The sequence below is a fragment of the Hyla sarda genome, chromosome 10 (assembly GCF_029499605.1).
Source record: "Hyla sarda isolate aHylSar1 chromosome 10, aHylSar1.hap1, whole genome shotgun sequence".
In the NCBI taxonomy this organism is placed as follows: Eukaryota; Metazoa; Chordata; class Amphibia; order Anura; family Hylidae; genus Hyla; species Hyla sarda.
Window position 1 is genome coordinate 133,274,515 of NC_079198.1, and position 6,354 is coordinate 133,280,868.

Sequence of the window (6,354 nt, forward strand, 5' to 3'; positions counted from 1 at the left end):
CAGAGGGTGATGGCCGTACACCACAAAGAAAGGGGATTTGGCAGAGGATTCCAAATTTTTTAAATTGTACCAGAATTCAGCCCAGGGCAGAAGGTCGACCCAATCGTCTTGGCGGGAGGAGACAAAATGTTGCAAGTAGTCACAAAGAATCTGGTTTACTCTCTCTACTTGTCCGTTGGTTTGGGGGTGATAGGAGGATGAGAAATTTAATTTGATTTTTAATTGGTTACAGAGAACTCTCCAAAAGAGACGAGACGATATGCGTGGGAAGCCCGTGAAGGCGAAAAATATGCAGAAAAAACTGCTTCGCCAACTGTGGCGCAGAAGGAAGACCTGGAAGGGGAATGAAGTGAGCCATTTTGGAAAAACGATCAACCACCACTCAATTGACGGTGTTGCCATGGGATACGGGAAGATCAGTAATGAAATCCATGGCAATTTGGGACCATGGTTGCTCAGGGACGGGCAAAGGAAGGAGGAGTCCAGCAGGCTTCTGGCGAGGGGTTTTATCCCGGGCACAAATAGTACAGGCCCGTACGAAATCAGTAACGTCACCCTTTAGTGTAGGCCACGGGAAATGAGCTGGATGGACTTTTTAATTCCAGCATGGCCAGCTAGGTGAGAGGAATGCCCCCATTTGAGGATCTTGAGGCGAAGGCGTGGAGGAACAAAAGTCTTTCCAGGGGTGGTTTGTCCCAGTGAGGCTGGAGCAGAGGAGACTAGGCACTCAGGCGGTACGATATGCTGCAGAGGGGTTTCAGATTCGGAGGCATCAGAGGAACGAGAAAGGGCGTCAGCTCTGACATTTTTGTCTGCGGGACGGAAGTGTATCTCGAAGTTAAAGCGGGCAAAAAACAACGACCATCTAGCCTGGCGAGGATTCAGACGCTGAGCAGACTGGAGGTACGAGAGATTCTTGTGGTCAGTGTAAATGACAATGGGGTGTTTGGAACCCTCCAATAGATGCCTCCACTCCTCGAGTGCTAACTTGATGGCCAGAAGTTCCCGATATCCAATGGAGTAATTCTTTTCTGCCGGAGAGAAAGTTTTAGAGAAAAAAAACACAAGTAATGTTACGTCCGGTAGCATTTTTTTGAAGAAGTATGGCTCCGGCTCCGACTGAGGAAGCGTCAACTTCCAGGAAGAATGGCTTCAATGGATCAGGTCTGGACAGCAATGGTGCAGAAGCGAAGGCAGTTTTGAGACGATTGAAGGCCTCATCTGCTTGAGGAAGCCATGACTTAGGATTAGCATTCTTCCTGGTCAGGGCCACAATAGGGGCCACAATGGTGGAGAAGTGGGGAATAAACTGTCGGTAATAGTTGGCAAATCCCAGGAAGCGTTGGATAGCGCGGAGTCCAGAAGAGCGTGGCCAATCCAAAACCGCTGACTGTTTTTCTGGATCCATTTGACGCCCTTGGCCAGAGACTAGTTAACCTAGGAAAGGAAGACTGTTGCATTCAAAGAGACATTTTTCAAATTTAGCGTACAGGTGGTTTTCACGAAGTCTTTGGAGCACTTGGCGGACATGACGACGGTGTTCCTCTAAGTTAGAGGAAAAAATCAAGATGTCGTCCAAGTAAACCACAACACAGGTATACAATAAGTCCCTAAATATCTCATTAATGAAGTCCTGGAAGACTGCAGGGGCGTTGCAGAGCCCAAAGGGCATAACTAGATATTCAAAATGTCCATCTCTAGTATTGAACGCGGTCTTCCACTCATCACCTTTCCTGATGCGAATAAGATTATACGTGCCCCTTAAGTCCAATTTAGTGAATATATTAGCTCCGCAAAGATGGTCAAAGAGTTCAGAGATCAAAGGCAGAGGATAGCGGTTTTTGATGGTAATTTTATTTAAACCGCGATAGTCAATGCATGGTCGTAAGGATCCATCCTTTTTAGAAACAAAGAAGAACCCCTCTCAGCAGGGGATGAGGACATCCTAATAAAACCTCTCTTTAGGTTCTCTTGGATATACTCAGACATGGCTTGAGTCTCTGGGGCAGACAGAGGGTAGATCCTGCCCCGGGGCGGAGTGGTACCAGGAAGGAGGTCAATAGGACAATCATAAGGCCTATGAGGTGGTAAGATCTCTGCTTGCTTTTTGCAGAAAACATCTGAAAAGTCCTGGTAAGCCTTGGGAAGGCCCGGTATAGGTGGAGCCTCAGGGGTTTGACAAGTGGGAGCAGATGTGCGGCATCGTTTGTGACAAGAAGGACACCAACTTTTGATCTCCCCGGTGGTCCAGTCGAGGGTAGGAGCATGACATTGGAGCCACGGCAGGCCGAGAAGAACTTCAGAGGTGCAGTTGGGCAGAACAAAAAATTAAATTTTTTCATGATGCAGTCCTATGCTCATAGGCAGGGGTTCTGTGCGGTAGCGCACAGTGCAGTCCAATTTTTCTCCGTTAACAGAAGAGGTAAAGAGCGGTTTGAAGAGACTGGTTACTGGGATGCTGCACCTATTAACGAAAGAGGCCAAAATAAAGTTTCCTGCAGAACCTGAGTCCAAGAAGGCCACAGCTGAGAAGGAGGAATTGGCGGAAGGAGAAATCCGCACAGGCACAGTCAGACGTGGAGAAGCAGAATTCACACCAAGAGCCGTCTCACCCTTGTGAAGTAATAGAGTGCGTTTCTCCTGACGTGGAGGGTGGATAGGACAGTCTTTTAGGAAATGTTCGGTACTAGCACAGTACAGGCACAGATTCTCGTTACGGCGGCGAGTCCTCTCTTGTAAGGTCAGGAGGGACCGATCCACTTGCATAGCCTCCTCGGCGGAAGGCACAGGAACAGATTGCAAAGGAGGAGCCGGGGAGAGAAATCGCCTGGTGCGAACAAGATCCTTTTCCTGTCGAAGTTCCTGGCGTATTTCAGAGAAACGCATGTCGATGCGGGTGGCCAAATGGATAAGTTCAGACAGATTTGCAGGAATTTCTCGTGCGGCCAAGACATCTTTGATGTTACTGGATAAGCCTTTCTTGAAGGTCGCGCAGAGGGCCTCATTGTTCCAGGATAGCTCAGAGGCGAGGGTACGAAACTGGATGGCGTATTCGCCTACAGAAGAACTCCCTTGGACGAGGTTCAGCAAAGCAATCTAGGCTGAGGAGGCCCGGGCTGGCTCCTCAAAGACACTACGTACTTCAGAGAAGAAGGACTGGATAGTAGCGGTGGCGGGATCGTTGCGGTCCCAGAGCGGTGTTGCCCATGACAAGGCCTTTCCAGACTTGAAACTGACCACAAAAGTCACCTTAGACCGTTCAGTGGGGAATTGGTCCGACATCATCTCCAAGTGTAGGGAACACTGGGACAGGAATCCACGGCACTGTTTAGAGTCCCCATCAAACTTGTCCGGTAGAGACAGGCGGAAGCTGGGAGCAGCCACTTGCTGCGGAGGAGATGCAGGAGCTGGCGGAGGTGATGATTGCTGAAGTTGCGGCAGAAGCTGTTGCAGCATGACGGTCAGTTGAGTCAGCTGCTGTCCTTGTTGCGCGATCTGTTGTGATTACTGGGCGACCACCGTGGTTAGGTCAGCGACACTAGGCAGCGGGACCTCAGCGGGATCCATGGCCAGATCTACTGTCAGGATCCGGACTGGTATGCAGCGACGACACTGGTGGTGGATCCTCTGTGTCAGTGGGGTGATGGCGTGGGCCGTACCAGGGGAACGGAGTCTAAGGGGTTACTGGTTTTTACCAGAGCCCGCCGCAAAGCGGGAAGGACTTGAAGCGGCAGGTAACCCCCAGGTCGTTCCCCCAATAGCGACTCAACCCCAACTGACAGCTGAGACAGGCACGGTACACAGGGACAAGGCAAGAGCAAGGTCGGACGTAGCAGAAGGTCAGGGCAGGCAGCAAGAGTCGTAGTCAGGGGCAACAGCAGAAGGTCTGGGTACACAGGCTTGGGAACACACTAAATGCTTTCACAGGGCACAAGGCAACAAGATCCGGCAAGGACAGGAAGGGGAAGTGGGTTTATATACACATAGAGCAGGTGTAGGAACTGATTGGGCCAGGCACCAATTAATGGTGCACTGGCCCTTTAAATTTCAGAGAGCCGGCGTGCGCGCGCCCTAGAGAACGGGGCCGCGCGCGCCGGGACAGAACCGCAAGAGGACGGGGCAGATGAGGAGATTGGGATGCAACCCGCGGGTGGGCGCGTCCCGCTACGCGGATCGCATCCCCGCCGGTGATACCAGTGCAGCGCTCCCGGTCAGTGGGTCTGACCGGGGCGCTGCACAGAGAAGAACGCCGCGAGCGCTCCGGGGAGTAGCAGGGACCCGGAGCGCTCGGCGTAACAGTGCATAGAGGAAATCTTGGTGAGAGCTGAAAAATGTAAAAATTACATAAATTTCATAAGCGAAGCTCTCTCCTTTATTCTTCAAAACAATGTGTTTAAATTTGGGAACCAGTGGTACAGTCAAAACCGGGGTACCGCGATGGGTATCCTGGTTGCATGTACGCTGGCTAACCTATTCCTCGCCCTTTTTGAGTAAAAGTATATCTTCTGCTTAAATAACCCTTACCTTAAATGGATCCGTTGTTGTTTTTTTTGTTACGCTGATGATGTGTTTATGCTTTGGAGTGGGTCTGTAGAAGAGTTTCAATCAATTTGTGGCTATGTTAAATGTGAACAAGATGAACATGCGTTTCACCAGCAAATGTAGCAAATCGGAATTGGAATTCCTGGATGTTCAGGTTATGGTGGAAAATGGTGAACTAATAACAAAGGGTTATAGAAAAAGTACAGCCTCAAATTGTTATTTACATTTTTCAAATTTACACCCTGCTGTCACGATGCCGGCAGGCAGGTAGTGGATCCTCTGTGCCAGAGAGGGATTGGCGTGGACCGTGCTAGTGGACCGGTTCTAAGCCACTACTGGTTTTCACCAGAGCCCGCCGCAAAGCGGGATGGTCTTGCTGCGGCGGTAGTGACCAGGTCGTATCCACTAGCAACGGCTCACCTCTCTGGCTGCTGAAGATAGGCGCGGTACAAGGGAGTAGGCAAAAGCAAGGTCGGACGTAGCAGAAGGTCGGGGCAGGCAGCAAGGATCGTAGTCAGGGGCAACGGCAGAAGGTCTGGAAACACAGGCAAGGAACACACAAGGAACGCTTTCACTGGCACTAAGGCAACAAGATCCGGCAAGGGAGTGCAGGGGAAGTGAGGTGATATAGGGAAGTGCACAGGTGAACACACTAATTGGAACCACTGCGCCAATCAGCGGCGCAGTGGCCCTTTAAATCGCAGAGACCCGGCGCGCGCGCGCCCTAGGGAGCGGGGCCGCGCGCGCCGGGACAGAACAGACGGAGAGCGAGTAAGGTAGGGGAGCCGGGGTGCGCATCGCGAGCGGGCGCTACCCGCATCGCGAATCGCATCCCGGCTGGCAGCGGAATCGCAGCGCCCCGGGTCAGAGGACGTGACCGGAGCGCTGCCGCGGGGAGAGTGAAGCGAGCGCTCCGGGGAGGAGCGGGGACCCGGAGCGCTCGGCGTAACACCTGCACATACCAGGAATGCAATCCCGTATGGACAGTATCTGAGGTTGAGGAGAATTAATAGTGAGGAAGATAGTTTTGAAGATCAGGCTTACTCCCTCACACAGCGCCTACTAGCAAGAGGTTATCCACAAGATATTCTCTTGAAAGCATTAACAAAAGCTAGGAAAATTGATAGAAAAATATTAATACAGAAAAAACTAACATTAAAAATTCCCCAACAAAAATCACAAAAAAACAATAGGTTTGTGTTTTCTTTTAAATTCAGTCCGGCCGCAGATATAATAAAAAATGCCATCTGTCAAAATTGGCATTTGATTTCAAGAGACCCTGCCTTTGGGGATATGCGATTAAATAAGCCCCTGATAACATTTAAAAGAACAAAAAACTTAAAAGACGAATTAGTACAGAGTAAGTTTGTGGAAAAAGATGCTAATAAAAACTGGCTAGAAAAAGGTACTCTATTAGGGAACTTCAAATGTGGTCGTTGTAAATGGTGCCCCTATTTTGCTCCAAGTAAATTCATACAAATAGGAGGTCATCAAAAAACATAACTGAATTCCTTTGTTGTAGGACACCGTTCACAGTGTATGCGTTAATTTGCACCTGTGGTAAATTCTATATAGGGAGCACCACTCGTGCTCTTAATACTCGGTTCCGTTAGCACGTCTGGTCAGTGAAGTAAAAAAAAGGCTCACCCAAACTCATAGAACATATTAACACTGTACATAACGGTGACACAAGTACTCTAAAATTCATAGGAATTAAGTGGTTAATATGTCAAGCAGGAGCAGATAACGAAAAAATTCGAAGACAAATAGAAGCCCGTTGGATACTAAAAAACGGTGCCCAAGAATGTGCTG